The 21,115-nt window shown below is 42.5% G+C and overlaps 1 protein-coding gene and 1 long non-coding RNA gene across 9 annotated transcripts in view; one reads left to right on the top strand and one right to left on the bottom strand.

Annotated features, from left to right (window-relative positions):
• The window catches only part of Jazf1 (JAZF zinc finger 1), a 303,410-nt gene that overhangs the window by 8,373 nt on the left and 273,922 nt on the right, over positions 1–21,115 (top strand). The window contains exon 1 of one of the 5 annotated variants that reach the window (XM_087659245.1): positions 17,374–17,635. The gene's annotated coding sequence lies outside the window, so the exon portion shown is untranslated. 5 annotated transcript variants of the gene reach the window in all.
• On the bottom strand, positions 9,519–21,082 carry LOC108350711 (uncharacterized). 4 transcript variants are annotated; one of them, XR_015686596.1, is made up of 4 exons: positions 20,951–21,082; positions 16,086–17,613; positions 15,404–15,496; positions 9,519–9,711 (listed from the first exon to the last, which is right to left on the bottom strand). It is a non-coding gene; the product is annotated as an uncharacterized LOC108350711 (long non-coding RNA). The 4 variants fall into 4 exon arrangements; XR_015686597.1 differs by having other exon boundaries at positions 17,357–17,613; positions 20,951–21,073; XR_015686598.1 differs by lacking the exon at positions 15,404–15,496 and having other exon boundaries at positions 20,951–21,066.

Genomic DNA, 21,115 nt, shown 5'->3' with positions numbered 1-21,115 from the left:
CATTTCACAGATACACACATGAACACATACATACACACACCACACACATGCATACACTGCAGACACACAAACACTCATCATATGCATGCATACATACACCACACACACATACATACACACATGCACACATATACCACACACATACACACACACACACACACACACACATACACACACACACACCCTGCAGACACGTGCATATACAAAATAAAATTTTCTCCTTAAAGAAAGTACTAGAAAATGACTAGAATGCTGAAGTCATTTTTTGCTATTTTTAGAAAGACCAGCTGCAAGCAGGGGCCAGATAATGGATGCTTACATTAAAGATAAAATCTTTTGGCAGGAGACAAGTGTACTGTCTTGGGTCACTAAATGTACATCTTCTCCCTAGCATCAAAAAAAATAAAAAAAGTTGACAGGCTTCTGATGGAGTACTCTTTTTTGTCTGGTTCACCCACTGACCCCTGAAGGCAGTGGTTCTCAACCTGTGGGTTGTGACCAGTTGGAAGTCTAATGACCCATTCACAGGGGTTTCCTAAGACCATTGGAAAACACAGATATTTACATTACAATTCATAACAGTAGCAAAATTACAGTTATGAAGTCTCAAGGAAAATAATTTTATGGTTGGGGGTCACCACAGCAAGACAATCTGTATTAAAGGGTCCCAGCATTAGGAAGGTTGAGAGCCACTGCCCTAAGGAAAGAACTGTTTATTGTTTGTCAGTCTGCCACAGTGACTTTTCTAAGGTAGACCATATATGTGGGGATCAATGGGGAACACTATATATACTTGTAAATATACGCATATATGTAGTATACATACAGTGTACACATGACATATATATTGCAGTTGGTCTGTAGAAGATATATTCAAAGACATAATAGAGAGGTTATATATTCATACATCCAGAGAAGCAGTACCTAGATATATACTGTTATCTATGCATGATATCTGTGGATAATATATAGCTATGTATTTGTATGTATATATGTATACTAGTTTTCTATGTATTGCTGTTGGTCAGAACACATCTTTTTGTTCATGGTTTTTACCTACAACTTTTTTCACTTTAACCAGGCACCTAGGGTTATACATACCATGATTGTTGGCGTTTGCAGTTTGAAGTGAAGTATCAGAGGAAAACGAGCACACATTTCTTTGCCCTTTTATAGTTTCTTAGCGAACTGAACACATATTTTTTTTATTCAGCTGAGAACTTGAACTTCCACGTAAAGATACCGCTGTATGGCCTTTTCTTGGCACATCTGAACGGCTAACATCTCTACTCTTTGACTTCGGGACAGCTAGTAAATAATAAACGGGTACCTGGACAGTTTAGCTAATCCCTGAGACAGGTGGGTGCGTTGTACACACTGAGTGTGCTCACTAGAGACAGGGCTGGTTCAGGCCCCAGGTAAGACAGTCGCACAGCAAAAGATTTTATCGCATGATTTGGAATGTCATTCTATTTAGAAATTATGAATACTTTCTTTTTATAATTTTCTTTTGATATCTTAAAACTGCTGTTGACTGAAGGTTGCATGGGAAGCAAAACTCCAGAGAAGGGAAGACTGATTATTATATCCGGTTTATAACACATGTAAGCAGTATGTATATACACATCATACCACCTATATGCATATGTGTCTGTGATTCCATACACCTCTATGTACATATGCTTGTATGTGTGTCTAGACACATGTGCTCTCATTCTCTAACTTTCTCCTTCCTTTTCTCTCTCTAACACCAATGGCTGAGACCCACGATTACAAGAATTACCCCACATGTTGTTTACTATTTCTTACTTCTAATGAGGTAAAATATATTTGAAGAGACCAGATATATACAGATAAGATAAATTTTATAGGGGTCACTCATAGAGACATAACTATTGTTACACTGATTCAAAGGCCTCCCCTTTGAACGCCACATTTGCTGTGTGTATGTGTTTGTGTGCTAATTTTGAATATGTTCTCAAGTCTATCCAACACCTCTTGAAACTCTGAGAGCCCCAAAAGTGAGTGTAGCCACATACAGGATTAGAATTTGTACAGTTTGAAAAAGATTTTGACAAATCTCAATATTTTTCTGCACACAACTTGTGACATTTCTCCATAGGTTCAGTGATGTTGGAGGTGAGAGTGGTTTTGGGACATAAGTAAGAAGGTGAGCTTGGGGAGGCCTTTAGTTTGGCTTTGGTGAGAGGTGTCGATACAGTTCATGGTATAATATCTTCCATTCATTTCCCTGACCATCCTCTAGTAAGAAATGCTCTCTAGGTACTCTGCTCACTGCCCAGCTCACCTAGGGTCCTTTCACAAAGGCTTGGGTCAGAGGTGGCATTGAAGCATCCATGTGAACTGTGATAACTGCCGTGAGGAATGGTTTGAAGTATGGAGCCAGAAGTCAGTCAGTAGATATGTAAACTTTTAGATGGAGGTTCTTTCTTAGCCTCAGTTCAGGCAGGACAGACGTTCCTCTCTATTAGGAACATACTTGGTGATGCGAAGAAGCAATTATAAATGCACTCTTAAGGATTCTTGGTGATTAAGTGTCCTGGTTTATTTGGCATGAATGTACACAACAACGAAAAATGGTGACAGCAAAGTGCCACTAGTAAAAGAATGTGTGGTGTTAGTCCATGCATACAAACTGGAGATGTCTTCAGATTTTATACTTGTCTGTGAAAGAGAGGCATTTGCAAATTTGACAACAATTGTAAGACTTGATATGACATTTCCAACAAAGATATATGAGGCTGAAAGTAATTCTTTTGAAATATTAATAATTGCAAATTGAATTTGATCACCTATGCTTGAGGGAAGGCTGGTTTATCTTTCCACCTACAGAAAGTGATTTTAATGCAAATTATTGTCATGAAAATTCATGAGCATGCACAGCTCTAAGCAGAGATTAGCAATATGTCCAGCTGTTAATATACATACAGATTCTTTTGGGGGGATTTTGACTTTGTAATGCTTGGTATGACCAGTTTATAAAATTTTGTGTTTTCTTCTCATTTCTTGATCTGAACAATCAATTTCATAAGAATTTTACATATATAATAATATAATATTTTTCCACAAAGGAGGTCTAAAATAGCAGGCTGCACAAAACCTGAGTCCCTAGGTTTTCAATTAGGGACCCACCTTGTCCTGGGAAACTGTGCTATCTAATTACCTTCCCAGCCCTCCCTGAGGCAGACATTCTGCCTATCGTGTAAGAACTGCCTTCCAAATTGGAGCTTAATATGTTATCATACTAGTTAAATGCCATATCTAGTGAGATATGAACTAAGGTATCTTTGCGTTGTAAGATTATAGTAGAAATTCTTTCAGTACAGAAAGCCTCTTCATCTTACAAAGATAATTATTATAGTCAGTCATCCTGTGTATCTTGTAGTGTCTGCCTCTGTCGGTCATGAGCGTTCCCCTTCTGTATGCTCTGTTTCTTTCTCCAAAATTCAGCTCCTGCCTAGAGGACGGGGTCTTGTCATCTTCCTGTTCTCTTCTTCCAGAAATATTTTCAGAAACAGAATGAGAAAACCCAGAAGCACTCTGGCCATGAAAAGAATGATTTACAAAGTGCCTTTGGACTGTGGGTAGCATCTTTAAAACTAGCCTCAGGTGTATGCATATGGTATGGGTTTGAATGTATGTGGCATATACACAAATACCAAATTGGTAAAGGACAGTTTATATTTAGGGAATATGAAAAATAACTATAAAATGGGTGAGGGGAATGAAAGGGAAATTAATTTTATTTTTACATTTTAAAATAAAAATTTGGGCTAGTTTGGAGTAGTATGGAGTTGACTGGAATTATTTTAGCCTCGCCTACAACATTTGGTACATCTCTTCCCTCCCTCATTTTCTTGCTAGGCTATTTGGTATAAAGAAGACTGGGGGGGTGGGTGAAAGGAACTTGAGCTGAAGTAGAAAACCGGATTTTGAATCCTGATCCTACCATCTCTGAAATCAAATCCTTAAACTTGAGCAGCTCTGACATCCTTTAACTACTTTTTATGAAGTGCCTTCTGGGAGTTTTCAGTATACACTGTGCAGCAATATTCCTGTTTGATGCAAGAGCGAACCAGAGCACAGCAATATCTAGCCCCGGGCACCTGCCAGGGGAGTGCTCGGGGAAGCAAGGGCTGCTATCACCACGAGCCACTACTTGTTCTTGACAGCCTACATTATGGAATTCTATAAGCCACTTGTTCTTCCTCCCACATAGAATTGTGCTGTGGCGTCTAGGATGATGCAAGTGTTCCTCCTGCTTCAGCCTCCTGAGCACCAGGACCACAGGTCTATGTGCCTGCATCTTATGAGACCCAGGTGCTCTGACTGCACCAAGTAGGCATCTTGATGTTCTCAGTCAGTAGAAGGCTTGTCCATACCAAGATGTACTTCACAAAGACTAGATTTCCACTGGAAATGCTTTACATAGTTTGACTTCTCTATCTAGTGTTCAAGTCTTCTGAGAGAAGTTCTTTGGAAGACCTGTGAACCTATATGTGGGGAGTCTTGCCTTCCTTCCTTTGTCAAGTAATAGAAGCTCTCAGTATCCCCTTTTCTGCTTCTCCAAAAAGGGGTAAGAACCCATGGAAACCTCGGGGTATCCTGTGGCAGCACATAGATTAGGTGTTAGCCTGTAGGTGTTTGTTGGTCATTTCCTCTGCGGGGACTGGGTTGGAACTGGACTATGGATGGCTCTTCTTACATTCCAAAGTGGCATGACCTTTGTAAAGCTGTGTGTTTCCCTGAGATCCCAACATCTGTCTCATAAAGGTGGAAATAAGACTTACTTCTTACTATGAAGATTAAATAAAAATATGCACATGAAGGGCCTGCCAACTAGGAGCTGTCTCTAATGTGAATATGTTTATCCAGACTGTCAGCCTTCCTCCCAGCTCACACACTCCTCACACTTTCATCTCCTGCCTCTACAGTACAGTGAGGGAACAGTCATCCAGTGACCTTAGTGCTTATGGTGGAGGTTGCTCATTTTTATTTAGAGATCCTGTTTGTATCAGCCATACTGAGTGTTCCAAGAATTCATGCAATGTTAAAACTTCCCTACACAAATTGTAGAGGTTTTAAAGTGTGTCAACCTCAAGTTGGTCATGTCTATGTAGTTTTAATTTTTTGAGCTATTAGGTCAGATGATTAGCCCTAAGATCAGGCATTCAGGGTTCTAGAGAGCTTTAGCAAACTATATATGAACAGAACAGTTTTTCTCCTTCAACCCTTCAAAACTGGAAAAGAGTGTGTGTATTATTTGTTGTAAAAGGATTTGTGGGGCTTTTGTAAAGACTTCAAGAGCAAACTCTGAAGTGAACAAGATGCCATGTCTTCCCTAAAGCACTGAGCACCTCTTCAATAAGTCTCAGAAATGTTACATTCTCAGATGCTGGGAGCTCCCCAGGATGTCCCCAGGACAGGCAGTGTCAGACACTCAGTGATAAGCAAGCTGCACACATGGTGCAGAAACTGCTTTTCATCATTTCCTACTGAAATTATTTTCAGTCCTGTACGATGTATACCAGTAGTTTCCTCCATTTAAGAATGTCCTGGGCTCTCTCACAGTCAGGCAGCTAGTCCAGGCTGTGTGGCCTAGTAGTAGCTGAGTAAGAAAGGATTTCCCACATTCCTCCTTAGTCCTTCACTGTTGTGTCTAGTTTGAAAGATCAAAAAAAAAAAAAAAGGTTGACTTAATAAGTATTAAGACCTTTTCCATTTTCCATGTTGCAATGTCTAAACTCCCAAATCTTTATTAGTAAGTATTTGATGAGTGCCAACTGTACAGGCATTGTAGGATTTGAGGCTAGAGGAGTGAGATACATACTAACGTCCTTGGACTTGTGGAGAAAGTGGTGAAAGAGTATAGTGAAGTAATGTTGAACAGTTGGAAGGTGGGAAAAACGAAGGTGAGGAGGCAGGGGCTGGGAGGTCTGTTTGAAGTGAGGGTCTAGGGTGCTGTGTTTGGAGGAAGCAATCCCTGACGGGCCTCCATGGAGTAGTTGGTGTGAGTAGACCTGCAACACCAAGAAGCCGTTTGGTCACAAACGGACAGGGTGGGATGGCAGGTAAAGGAAAGAAGGTACGTGGACCCACGGACGGAAGTAAGTCTGCCCCTAACCGAGGCTGTGGCTTCATTTCGGTTAGCCTATGGGCTTCTGTGTAACACTCGTCAGCTCATAGGCTATTACCAAATTGAAAGCCATGGAGGACCTTAGAAAAATACAATTGGCACTCCAGTCTCCTTAAATGTAGCTTGCATACTTTTTTCAAAGGATCCTGTTTCTTTTTTAAACTATAAATAAAAATGTTGACTAATTCATTTGACTGATGAAGTTTATTTGGCATTTTGTTTTAAAAGCAAGGGTGAGAAAGATACATACATACATACATACATACATACATACATACATACATACATACATATATGTGTGTGTGTGTGTGTGGATATATATGATCTATCTATCTATCCATCCATCCATCTATCCATCCATTCATCTATCCATCTATCTATCTAATGATGCTTGCTTCCAAACTCTGAGGATCTATACATTCCTTCAACATTTCTCTTCAGCAGTTTTGTGAAATCTTAAATAGATTTTACTGGCTCATTACAAGGGTGAGGGGTGAGAAACAGAAAATAAAAGAAGTTTGACTGACACATTGGTTGATTTCCACAGGGCTGTGGTAGACCCTAAGCCTGAAGATAATGTTGCCTCATAGCTTGGCTTTTTCCCAATTGGAAGGGGATATTTAATGTAAAAGAGTGACTACCTTTTCTTTCTCCAATTTTGCATCTTTAGAGATGTAGCATAGATATTTTTCTGCCAAGATAGGCCATCAGTTTAGTTCACCAAGAACGTATGATTCTGCTCTGTTTTTACTTGTCTGTATCTTTGTTCACATAATTGAGAAGTAGCTGTTTGGTGACAGGATATACACACATAAGTGAAATTCAAGATAAAAATTAAAAATTATAATTTAGGTGTATGTATTTGTAGTTGCAATCTAGTCTTTTAGTTAATATGGAACATCCTGTGACACATTGCAGTTTTGCTAATTATAATCTATCCCAAGGCTGTGACCATGGTAGTTGCTTCTGTTCTTGTGGCAAGTTTGTGAACTAAATCAACTTATAAAAGGAAAAGTCTGTATTTTGCCTTACAATTTCTGAGACTTGGCCTTATTCCACTGGGCCTGTGGTGGTGTAGACCTTCATGGTGGGAGAACAGGGTGGAGGGGACCTGTTTCTCCCCATGGCAGCCAGAAGCAAAAAGACGGAGAGCCTGGTGTTTCATATCCCCTTAGAGTATGGCGCAGTGACCCTCTCTTAGTTCTCCTAGGTCTCTTGCACAGGCTCCCACCCCTCTGAACAGCATGTTAGCAAGCGGCCAGTTCTTGATGTGAGGCCTTTGGGAGGAATGCTGTGCCCAGAGGAAGCAGAGCCTCCGACCTTCAACATATGTATATGGCGTGCAGGGACTGAGCTTTGACTGATCAAGGAAGATGCTCAGCTTTAGGCTGATCTAGAGCAGCGCTTCTCAACCTTCCGAATGCTGTGACCCTTTAATGTACTTCTGCGTGTTTGTAATCGCAACCATCAAATTGCTTCATTGCTACTTCATAACTGCTTTTGCTACTGTTATGAATTATAATATATATTTTTTGGGAGATTGAAGGCTGACAAAGGGTTGATCCACAGGTTGAGACCTGCTGTTAAGTCTGCTCAGGTGGGTGCATTCTGGTACCTAATTGAAGTGGCAACTGCTACCAACGCTTTACTTTGCTCGTTGTGGATGCCAGAACTCAAGAGCCAAGGCAGATGGTAGATGTTTAAAGACTTTGTTCTTGTCATGTCTGCAGCATTCTGTTGGCCAAATCAAGTCATATGACCAGTCACAGAGTTGGTAGGTCAGAGACCTGTATTTCTGCGTGAAGGAAGAAGAGTATGAGCTGGTTACTAAGCTCCTTTATCAGAAGTAGAAGAGACAAAAGGCATGTTGATATTAGTGCAGAGGCAAGTTTTCTCCTGAAGTGGACATAGCTGTCCCTTCAGTGTTCCAGGGACCTTCAGAATCATACTCTGTAAATCCCAGGGAGACACGAATAAACATTTTAGACATGGGACTTGAAACTTATGTAGGAGAAAGAATTTGCATGGCTTTCAGTTGGTCATAGAAAATAAGGGAGTCTACCTCTCTAGTTAGGGATGGCCCCTTTTCCATCCTAGGCCCTTTAAGGATCTGAAGATTTTCAGTTGGGTTTTCCTATATTTTTATTCCTAATTCTCGAGTGGCCTGGAGGGCCGAGATGTGAAGACTCCCAGTAGTACCCACCCGCCACTGAGAGCTTAGTAAAGATCACACACTACTTGGCTGGATGTGCTGTTTCTTTGCTTTCCCCAGGTTAAGCCAGTACCAGGGGATGAGGTTCTGCAAATTGGAAGTCTCTGTTCTCCATTTCCTCTGTACTTTGCACCTTCATGTGCTGAGGAAACTGCCATTGGTGTCAAGTGCCCAGGGGTGTTAACATGATCTTGGGTAGCTAGATAGTGCGTCATTTTCACATGTGCAGGAGGAACATGATAACTACCAGATAGAGTGGTTGTGAGGGTCAAATGGCAGTGTCGAGCTTATGTTAAATTCAGTGAGTGTTAACTGATGAAGCCTTCATTGTTATTGGTTAGAGCAGACAACACATAACCATTTAAATTTTTATTATTACAGTAATTGTTGTTTCTTCTGACTAGAAGATGAGCCTTCTGAGACATGGCCCATGGTGCCACATCTTACCATTGTGTCCCCTCTCTGCAGTGATACTAAGTTTATAACATAGGAGTTTAAGCAGATACCAACTGCACTGTCTTCACTTTTACACTATCTACCAAGATGGCTGCAAACCCAAGATGACGTCTGAAAACAGTGATCTAGCCTCTTTTTTCACTTTCAAATTTTGCTTGAAATAAACACTTTGAAGCCACACTAATTTAGAAGCTTTGAGTTGTTTTTCTATTTTCCATCTGGTTAGACCACTTTATACATCTCCCATTTGGCTGTTTTATTGGAAGGATTGAAAGATGTGGGGAAAGGTTGAGCATGGTGGCTCACACCTATTACTGTCCTAGCATAGGGAGACACAGGCAAGAGAGTCAAGAATTCAATTAGGTACATAGCAAGTTTAAGACCAGTCTGAGATAGAGATGATCCTGTCAAGGAAGGAAAAGTGAAAGGAGAGGGGACACGGAGAGTTGGAAAGAAGTGTGGAAATGATCGTTAAGAACTACGACAGGAATAGTTAAAGGGGATTCCCTCTCCTTTCTCTGAACTGCTATTGTCAGTCTGTCTTCTTTTGCTGCGGCTAGGAGCCAGCTTACCATGGAGCATGTTTAGAGGCACTGGACGTTTTCAGTTAAGTCATAGTTTGCAGAAAGTGGTCCACTTCGCATAAAAGGTTTATCTTTTCAGCTAACTATAGCAAAAAAACCCAACCTTGTATGGATTAAGGGTTCAGGAAGTTTATTTTTCTTTCATATAGGGGTCTAGAGCAAGCTGCTGGGTTCCTTGTGGTCATTCGGACCTTTGGGTTCCATCCATCTTCTTTCACTGCTTACCCAGACTGTTTGATTTCTCCCCTCAAAGATAAAGACTGGGTTTCCTGTGTTCTTTTCCTGAACCTTCGGTTGCTCACCTGAAGGGTGAAGAAAGAGTGGAGAGGAGCACATTTTATGATGTGTATGGCCAGACACTAGTCCACTAGTGAAGACTTAATCACAGGGCTCCATGAACTATGAGGGCTCTGGGCCTCATGCTTCTATTGCTCGTGGGGAGGGAGGGAGGTGGACATCTGGTAGACTGCTAACAAGTTCTTTGTACTAACAGAAAAGTTTGCTTTAGCGAGCTTTACATTTGTTGAATAGCTAGCGATGGTCTAGTAGTTTAAAGGAGTGTGGGAGTGCATGAGTAGTACGGTAATAGTTAATACCAGGAATGATTGATTGAACTTCATATGTGCCAACGACTATTGCACACCACAGCACAGCACACCACAGCACTGTGCAGCCCAGCACACCACAGCCCAGCCCAGCACTGTACTGCACAGCAAACAGCTCACCACAATACACGACAGCACACCACTGTACAACACAGCACACGACAGCACACCACTGTACAACACAGCACAACTTAGCCTAGTACCTTACTAGATTCTTACAAAATGTTTTCATGAGACTTCCTATTATTACCTGCATTTTATGGGTCAAGACACTAAAGCTAAAGAACCAGTTTGCTTAACTTCATAGTCTCCCCTGTGCCATCGTAGGGCAGACGAGAAGGGAGGAAACAACAGGCATAAACTGCTTATTTGTGTTTAATAACTTCTTTGAGGACTACATATGTGAAGACTATATCTCTTTTACTTTGAACCTCCCTTCACCCTCAGTTCCTGTGTCGCCAAATTCATGATCTTTTCTTCACTTATTATTTTATTATTTATTATGTACACACACACACACACACACACACACACACACACACATCCTCATGAGTGAATCCATTTAGCTTTGCTCATATTTACATGTGTCCAGGGCTGACCACTGGGATTGGACAACGTATGTGGGAGCTTGTCCCCAGAGAAGACCGATTCTCCTCTCTTAGCAGATATGAACCCGTTATAGCTCTGAGGATGGAACTGTATAGGATTTCTCTTGTCCATATTGACGTGTGACCTAGTACTGCCATTCTGCTGATCTTTCAGGCAATCATATTGTTGAGAGTTCATGGATGCAGCTTCCCTGTCATATGTAGGAGACATTGTTTCACAGAAGGCCTCCTGGATCTCTGGCTCTTACAATATTTCTACCCTCTCTCTCTTCCATTAATTTCCTGAGTCCTAGGTATAGGTGTAGCATTGGCAATGTTTGAGTTTGGGTTGGATACCTCATGGTCACTTACTCTCTGCATTTTGACTAGTTGTGGATCTCTGTTGTAGTCTCCATCTGTTGCTAAAAGGAACTTCTTTGATTAGGAGAGGGAGCTACACTTATGTGGATATACATAAGGTGCACTTACATCCATACTTATTTATGAATATAAGGATAGATATTTAGAATGCATTTAGACATTACATTGATTTTGGAAAGTGGAAGCTTTAGGCTCCCTCAGTTCTGTAGTCTCTCCTGTCACAGGTAGTTGGCTAGCTTTATAGTGGCAGACATAAATCCCTTCTATTGAGTGGGCGGTAAGTCTAGTTGGTCAGCTGTTGATTACCCCCAGACTAGAAGTGCCACTATCACACCATTGTAGGTATCCTGCTGGCCCAGCCTTGGCTGTGATCCACAGGAGCAGTCGGGTAGGACTGCCAATTGCTCCTCTGCTTGGCCTCTTCCACAACACCTTCCAACTGTACGTTGAGAGCCAGTCCTCAGGGAGAAGATATTCATGTCAGCCCCAACCTGATAACTTCTGGTTTCGGTGTCTGAACTGTGTTTGTTTTACCTTTAAGTTCAGGGAGGCAACCAAGAGTGATGGCGGTAGCCCATATTGTTTGGGAAACTTGGATCCCTCTGCCAACAACTGGAAGAGAGATTTCTTATGACTGGAATTGGGGTTTTCTTAGCTATGCTGTGGCTCTCTGGGAAATATTATCACCTCAAGCGGCACAACTTCTTTTAAGTTGTTTGTGTATGTATAGGTGTTCATGTGCTTTATATATGCATTTTAAATAAACATAAAAATGTTTATGGCTTTTGGAGTCATTCTTAGTATTCTTTGTCTTTCTTCCCCCACCCCTGTCGTTAGTGTCTCCCTCTCTCCCCCTTCCCCAGATAAAGACCCTGCTTTTCCAATCCCCCAGCCCCCAGCTTCCCCTTATCCTGCATCCTTTTTCTTTCCTAGATCCTGCATTTACTCCAGGTGACACATGTAAAGACGTGTGGCTACGATCTGCAAACAGGAGAGAATACTCTGTTCTCTCTGGTTCTGCTTGCCTCACGCAGTAGATTATCTCTAGTTCCATCCCTTGACCTGCAATGTCCATGATTTCATTTTTCTTCCTAAATATCCTCCAACTGATGAATAGAAAACAAAAAAACACACACATGTACACACACACACACACACACACACACACACACACACACACACACACGGGGGGGTGTGGATTCTATTCAGTTGTGAAAAAAAGTGAAAGTATAACCTGTTTCTAAGACTGGCTTTGGAACCAGACAACAGCAGCAAATGCTGTCAGGAAGATAGGCACGTTCCCTGGGAGACTCAGAGAAAGGACGTGAAACCCTCTATCAGGGGATGTCACTCTCAGACTTTCTGATCTGTACTGTGAGCTGATCCGTTTAGGTGCAATGCTTTCTCATAGTTTCTGGATGTCACTGTCACTTGTGACTTCTCATTCTGGGACCTGCATGCAGTCCATTAACAGACATAGTATGTATTTCTCTATAAGAGAAGGTGCATGAGAGGGCCAGCAGGTTACCCTAGAGTTCTCCATCCTGGAGCCTCCATTTCTTTGGAGATGAAATATGTATTTAAGGATACTTACTTTGTTGGCTTTTTAAAAACAGAATTGTTCTTGGGGCTCTATAGAGTTTTAGCAATGTCATTCTTCGTGGAGCTTTAGGATTGATTTTCCTTAGATTAGAGAATTTTCAAGTACAAAACAGTGTGTAAAAACCAAATAGTACTGATCTTTTGTTAAATGCCTGCAGGGTACGCAGCATAGTTCTGTGTTCTGAGTCAGTTCACCCATGGGGTACATGGGTCATTCCCCCATCTGCAAAGAGTTGGAACAGTACAGTAGTGTGCTTAAATCACTTGTCCATTTTCAATCAGTGGAAGGCAACCAGAGCTTAAACCTAAACTTTGAGATCCAGAGCTGTTCCCTGATGTAGGCTCTACTTTCTCCCAGATCTGCATGCTGTGCTCCTGCAGATCCCTGTGCTGTGCTCCTGTAGTTGCTGTACAGAGATGTTAAATGAGCTTTTCACCAACCGAAATGACTGACTCCCAAGTAACTCATAACCTCCTGGAAGCAGAAGGTGAATTGGTTCCTGTCTAGCTGGTAATGTTTAGAAAGCCTACAATCTTGTCATTGTCACCTGATGCCAGTATGAGTCTTAGGCATATCAGCCTGGCTAAACACATAGACGAAGTCTAACTAAAACACAGCTGGCCCTCAGGATAGGGGCTGAAAGCAAGGAACCCTCCTGATGAAATGCTCTTGGTATGCACGGAATGGCCTCCTGGGACAGCTTGCTTTCAAATGTACTTTATAAGTAGCGGGTGCTGTAGAGCCTCAGAGCTGTGCAGGAGGAGCCTTTGAGAACATGTGACCCAGCAGCCTCTTTCATACCCAGCCTCACCCACCGTGTCCCAGGCTTTCCTGGAAAGACTGGGACTATGGCCACAAACAAAGATCTCCTGGGGCCTATGTTTAACAGGAGTAAAATAAAAAGAAATCAGAGGCAGAAAGCCAGGGAACATAACACGTTAAACAGTGATATGAAAGGAAATTTGCCTGGATGGAAAGGGGCCTGGGGCTTTGTGTTAGGTCGTGCAAGAACTATTTATGCAAATCATCATGTCTCAACCATTTTTTAGCTAGACCCCACATACATAGAGGCCTTATATCCAAAATATACAAAGAACTCAAGAAGTTAGACCGCAGGGAGACAAATAACCCTATTAAAAAATGGGGTTCAGAGCTAAACAAAGAATTCACAGCTGAGGAATGCCGAATGGCTGAGAAACACCTAAAGAAATGTTCAACATCTTTAGTCATAAGGGAAATGCAAATCAAAACAACCCTGAGATTTCACCTCACGCCAGTGAGAATGGCTAAGATCAAAAACTCAGGTGACAGCAAATGCTGGCGAGGAAGTGGAGAAAGAGGAACACTCCTCCATTGTTGGTGGGATTGCAGACTGGTACAACCATTCTGGAAATCAGTCTGGAGGTTCCTCAGAAAATTGGACATTGAACTGCCTGAGGATCCAGCTATACCTCTCTTGGGCATATACCCAAAAGATGCCCCAACATACAACAAAGACACATGCTCCACTATGTTCATCGCAGCCTTATTTATAATAGCCAGAAGCTGGAAAGAACCCAGATGCCCTTCAACAGAGGAATGGATACAGAAAATGTGGTACATCTACACAATGGAATATTACTCAGCTATCAAAAACAATGACTTTATGAAATTCGTAGGCAAATGGTTGGAACTGGAAAATATCATCCTGAGTGAGCTAACCCAATCACAGAAAAACACACATGGTATGCACTCATTGATAAGTGGCTATTAGCCCAAATGCTTGAATTACCCTAGATGCCTAGAACAAATGAAACTCAAGACGGATGATCAAAATGTGAATGCTTCACTCCTTCTTTAAAAGGGGAACAAGAATACCCTTGGCAGGGAAGAGAGAGGCAAAGATTAAAACAGAGACTGAAGGAACTCCCATTCAGAGCCTGCCCCACATGTGGCCCATGCATATACAGCCATCCAATTAGACAAGATGGATGAAGCAAAGAAGTGCAGACCGACAGGAGCCGGATGTAGATCGCTCCTGAGAGACACAGCCAGAATACAGCAAATACAGAGGCGAATGCCAGCAGCAAACCACTGAACTGAGAATAGGACCCCCGTTGAAGGAATCAGAGAAAGAACTGGAAGAGCTTGAAGGGGCTCGAGACCCCATATGTACAACAATGTCAAGCAACCAGAGCTTCCAGGAACTAAGCCACTACCTAAAGACTATACATGGACTGACCCTGGGCTCTGACCTCATAGGTAGCAATGAATATCCTAGTAAGAGCACCAGTGGAAGGAGAAGCCCTGGGTCCTGCTAAGACTGAACCCCCAGTAAACTAGACTGTTGGGGGGAGGGCAGCAATGGGGGGAGGATGGGGAGGGGAACACCCATAAAGGAGGGAAGGGGGAGGGATTAGGGGGATGTTTGCCCGGAAACTGGGAAAGGGAATAACACTCAAAATGTAAATAAGAAATACTCAAGTTAATAAAAAAAAAAAAGGTTTAAATGGTTTTCCTATTTCTCTCTTCCCAAAAAGTTTTAATACCGTGGATGTGCTATGGATCTGGTGGTGTCTCTACAGAGCAGTTGTCTTTGCTACCCTCCTCCCTGCAAGCCACTCTACTACATGAGGGGCACCAGCAACCATCATCATGTCTCCTTGTGCTTCTTGCTATTTTCAGCAAAACTGAACTCATAAAGTAGCTATTTTTTAAGGTATCAAAATCTAACTTAACAGATCCTTTAAATTCTATACACTTTATTTCTCAATTTTATTTTATTTATAAGGAATATCAAGACTTTGATTTTAAAGGTTGCTTAGGCCTTAGGTGGTACCTTAGAAAATTGCAGTTTTTTTTTTTAACATGGCAGACTTTCTGGATGCTTAGGAGATTGAAGTCCACTAGGCTCATCTGATTCTTTTTTATTCTGAAAATAAGAAAAAATACTCTCGTATTGTCTCTCTCTCTCCCATTTGTGTGTGTGTGTGTGTGTGTGTGTGTGTGTGTGTGTGTGTATGTGTACCATCTCTAGGTTGAGGATAGCCTCAACTGTTAGCCCTTGCCTTCCACTTTTATATAGGGTCTCTTGTTGTTTGCTGCTGTAGATGTCAGACCAACTGATCAGTAAGCTTCAGGGATTCCCCTGGTTTTGCCTCCCATCTCATCAGTGAAGTGCTGGGATTACAGGTGCCTACTACATGGATTCTACGTGGCTTCTGGGGATGCTAATAGAGGCCCTTTCTTGCACAACAAGCATTTGACTTGAGTCACTAAGTCATCTTCCTAGCCCTTTACCCATTCTTACTGCCATTTGTAAGGTTACTGGGACTCTGGAGCCACCATCATCCAGTGTTACCTGGTCTCATGCCTCTCAGTTTCCCCACTGCCCAAGCTTGTCCTCCAGAGCAGCAGCGGGAGTCTTTGGAAAGTGTTGGTCATGCCAGGTGCTCTACTTAGCACTATACACGCTCCAAAGCAAGTTGACCCCAATGCTGTCCTCCCACAATGCACCTCACCTCATGGATCCTGGAGCTGCAGCCCCATTTATCTTCATCCGCTAGACTGCCAACCAAGTCCACGACTTTGTTTTTGCTCCATCTGTGTGGATTTCTTGGTTGTCAAAGTAGTTTTAGATTTAGAGAAAAGCTGTGAGGATAGTCTGGAGTTTCCCCAGCAACCTGCCAGTCTTCCCAGGTAACTCATGTGATTTCCTCACGAACAGCACATCTTTCACCCTCTGATCTGCAGAGAGCCTTTCTCTTATGACCTCTGCTGAACTGGGAAACCTGCCCTCCTACACAGCCTGCAACACTTGCCAGCTTAAGTCCTTGGTAAGATTTGCTTCTACTGAGTGCTTCTCTGTTCTGTATATTTTCATTTACTTGCTTCGTTCACATATGTTTCTCCGACTATAATGTGAGTTCCTTAATATTTGCCCTCACAGCTGTGTGAACTGCCATTAGTTTTCCTGAACCTGGGACAATGGGTGGAAGCAGAGTGTGGCTGGAATTTAGGGGCACTCTGACAAAGGAGAATGTTGACAGCTGTAGGTTGAAACAGAAAAGCACTAGACTTCTCCAGTTCCCATTCTAGAAGTCAGTGTCATCAAGCACAGTGAGTGTCTGACATTAGACTTAACGGCAGTCAGAGGCAGACTATCTGCAGAGGAACAGCTAGCCAAGGAGACACTCGGGTTTAAAACTGGCTCTAACAGAGCATCTAGAAAGTCACCATGGAGACCCTGTGAACCATTGTTCTTTACGTGGGTTACACTACTTCTCTGTTGGAAAGTGAGAGGTGCCTTTACTCCTGTGTCACACAGGATGTACTTTGGAGCCTGTGGGGAGGTGGAATTGTGCTGGCCACTCCTGGTTCAGGGAAACACTCTGCATCTAGCCTGCTGCTCTTTCTTGGTGGCAACGACGAGAAGATGTGAAGGAGCTCAGGTCTTCCCATATCAAAGTATAACTTTGTGTGTTTGGTACATGGATATAATTACATGCCATGCTTCATAGTCGTGGACTCCAGAGTGCTACCCTTACAGAAGAGAGGAGCGCCTCTGTCTTGTGCAAGCAAGCGGCTGTGCATGGAACGTGTGCTCCACAGCAATAAGGGATGCTTAGGAGAATGAAGTTTGTTTCATTGTTCATTTGCTTCATTGTTATCAAGAATAAGGATTGGCAAATGGTGGCCCCTGGGCTAAATTTGGCTTGTTTTCTGTTTTAGTCTGGTCTGCATACTAAAAATGGTTATTGTATTATTTTTAAGTAGTTGGGGGAAGTCTTACAGCTCTGAAAGGTAGACTCTTGTTCATGTCCATCATGTAAAGTGGCACAGTCACAGGCTTGCTTTCTCGCTGTCTGTAGTTGCTTTTGCACTGTAGTGGGAGACTTAAGTCGTCACGACAGTATTGCCTGCCAAGTCAAAATGTTTGCTGTGTAGCATTTTACAGGAGGTTGCCTGCCTCTGCTGGGACAAGGAGATCGTCTTCTCTCGCTGCGTGATCTTCATTAAAAGTGGTTCTCTCCCCATCTGCTCTTGAGCCTAGGAAAAAGAGCACCTATTGGTAAGCACGTGTAGCTGCTGTAGGTGATGGAGAGACTTTGTCTCCAGCTGGACAGCCATGTCCAGCCCAATCTGCAGGTTTTATTGATAGAAGGAAGACAGTGATACTGAGGTTCATAGAGCAGCCCGTGGGAGGAGCGTGTGAGTGTGCATGTGAATGTTCATATTGTTGTCTCTTTCCACCTTAAAATCCATTTAAAATATAATCAGCTTCCAACTAAAGGAAATTGGAAGCCACCTTGGTTTCTGTATGTGTAAAGTATGATATTAAACACAGACTGTGCAGCATTGATGAAGGTGTCTTTATCTGTTTATTCATGAGTTCATTCATTTAACAAACCTTGAATGAGGATGGCAGTGTGCTGGGTTATCTGACATGAATTAGCATTCTTAGTAAAGTTCTTCCACAGATAGAGCAGTGACACCCGGCTACTAGCAGCAGCGACTTCTGGACCTGGATCTGAGTGGCACGTGCTTAGCTCCAGGTCCTCCTGCCCCAGGTTTCCGAACTGAGGAACTACTAGGCTGAGGCCCAGCGACCGATGGCAGTTCTGGTGCACAGTTGGGAAGCAGTGCTGAGGTGTAGTGCTAACTCATGGCTGTGATGAGTGAGTGTGCCTTTCTCATCACCGAGAAGCAGCTTGGGCTTTCAGGGAAACCAACAAGCGTTTGCTCCATTCGCCCTAGCCCTCTCAATAGTCTCTTGTATTCAGAAAAATGTACACAAGTCAAAATAGGCAAGCCATATTCTGGCTCCAAATTTATTTTAGTAGACAGTGCCAGAATCTGCCAAAGCCACGAAGGGACTGTCCATGAAATTGGCCAGGCAGCCACCACCACTGCACAGAGCCTTCTCAGTCCTTGACTGATTCCTCTGTGAAAAGAGATCTGGGCAGCCTTGACCCAGTGACTTAGGCTCCTGACACTTGCTACTAGTCCAAAACAAGCAGAGACAGGAGAACCTTTCACAACTGAGTCGCTTGATTAAGTGCTGCTGGCTAGCCAAGTCCTTTGATGAGTTAGTGTTCAGGTGTATTGTTGCATGACTCTTGGCAGGCTCTAAACACCAGGTAGCCACAGTTTAGGTAGAATGAATACTTTATCCATGGAGAGCATATTTTTGTATGCTGTGTGCTGTACTTGGCCATGACTTAGATTGGCCTACATCACCTCACAGCCACCATGTGAGGTTGGTAACGTCAATGCCAGCTTGTAAGTCAGAAGTCAGAGGCACTTGCGAGGTCGATTCATATAGGTCTTCTACCCAGGAAGAGACAGTGTTCAAATTTAAGCCTAGATTGTCATTTCGCATTTCCTGCACTTGTACACATGCATGTGAGCATGAACATGCACACACAAACCAGGCTGTTACAGCTTAAGTGTGGTGGATGTTTCATAATGTGTAATCTGGATAAAATTTAGATAAAGACTCTATCTGCTTCCAGGCCTGCCTCTCTCTGCGCAGTGCTTCTCATCTCTGCCAGCAAAAGAAAGCATGACTTCTTATGGGCCAGAGCACTAAGATGTAGCCATAGCACTTCCTTTCTGGATCTCCTATCCTATCCTCAAAAACTAAAATATGCTTTTCAGGGAAAGGTTGAGGACCTTGCAACCCTATGGCAGCATGAGTCAGTAATGAGCGAACTTGGATGTCTTTCAGAAGAGTGACTCGGGGCTTCCAGAGGCCTGAAGAGTGAGCCACACCCCAGTGAACCCTTCTGTTTGACTTATGTGTCCAGAAACTGAATATTTTATTATTGTATCATGTTTTAATCTTCTCTAAAAATGAGTTCTCCTTGTATTTTGCCCAAACTAAATGGAGTAAAATGAGAAGGCGCTAAAATAGTTGGGACAAGAAGTAAAACCTTCTGTTTCCTCATGTATTCCAGAAACGGGCAGTAATTCTCCTCTAGCCTCCTTTGCTTCCCCCACATCATGTTATTAGTGATTGATAGCATTGCAGAGAGCTTGGTGGAAAGAACTTGCAACCACATTTAGTAAAGCACTACCAATTTTATTTATAGTTGTGAACAAGGGCAGATAGAAGAAATATATATATACATAACCATATTTGCTTGTAAGCCCTTTTTTTCACAGTTTTTCTCTTGTTCTCCCTAATATGGTTTGAATATCCTTGTTTGAGGGAGAAAACATCACTATTATATGGTACCATAGAAATCATATTTTTTATCAAGTTTTACTGAGAAATTGGATATATTATAGTCACTGATATAAAAATTGAAGCTGAGAAATTATCTTGAATAAGTAGTAGGTTGAAATGGATAACCATAAATAATGGCCTAACAATGGCAAAATAACCTAAAATTAAGTGGAATTTAATTTAGTCAGATTTAAGTAGATTCTTAGAGGAGGCACTTGGGTGAGAAATCTGAATGGGCATAATTTTCAGAGATATTCAAGAATAATGTTTGGGTTGATTGGCTGTTGAATGAATGTTTGAGACATGGATTCATTCTAGGTTGTTTGAGTACTGGGAATGAGGTTAAGTCTGCCCAGAGGATCTTAAGGGTTATAATGATGGGACCTTAAATACCAGGATATCAGAGGTATCAGCAGCCCACTCTATACTGAACACTTCTGTAGGGGCCCTGGCAATGGCCTCTGCCATGTTTGAATGTTGCGCTGCCTAAGGAAGCCATCCTGTCTAACTGGCCCATTCTGTTGTTGGCGTGCTCTGGGTGTGGAGCCCATCTATAGGGTTCAGCAGAGCTTGGCTGTCCTTAAAGATCGCTCCTTACACAGCTAGTTTCATAATGGGTGACTGACAGCCCTAAAATCCTTAGAGACCTACATTAGGGTCTTTCATTGATAGATTAATTTTACACTATCATAGCAGGACCAAGAACAAAGAATACTCAGCATTCTCTAGGGTTCTTGACTTGTCATGGTGCCGTTTCCGTGGCAGCCTCTTCTGTATTCTAATGGCAACTGTTCTGTGGTCAGGACAAAAGTGCGGTGAAGAGTTAGAATGATTATATATATGGTTTGAAAAAGAGATCTAGGTTTCTGGTTCTTCATAGACTCAGTGTTGGACCTGAATTATTCTAGATTCTGTGAGAAGTGTTTTCATTTGCTTCTGTGTTACTATGATAAAAACCACTGCCCAAAGCCAACTGGGAGGAAAGGTTTTGTTTGTGTTTGTTTTTGTTTATATACACTCTATCATCCAGTTAAGCTAAGGCAGGAACTCAAGTTAGAAACCTGGAACAGAAACTGAAGTAGCGACCATGAGGGATGCAGCTTTGCTGGCCTCCCTCCCCCGCTGCTCGGGTCTCTCTTCTACGTTCAGGCTCACCTGCCCAGAGGGTCCTGTCTACAGTGCTGGTTCCTCCTACATCAACCTCCAGAGAACATGCCCACAGGCGTGTCTGCAGGCCGGGCTGATGGAGGAACTGTGTGCATCATGTTGACAACCAGGATGACTCATCAAGGAAGAATAATGCCCTAGCACAGGGTGGTA

The sequence above is a fragment of the Rattus norvegicus genome, chromosome 4 (assembly GCF_021556685.1).
Source record: "Rattus norvegicus strain SHRSP/BbbUtx chromosome 4, alternate assembly SHRSP_T2T, whole genome shotgun sequence".
Lineage (NCBI taxonomy): Eukaryota > Metazoa > Chordata > Mammalia > Rodentia > Muridae > Rattus > Rattus norvegicus.
The sequence above is the reverse complement of the archived record's forward strand: the minus strand, read 5'-3'. Positions and strand labels throughout refer to the sequence as shown.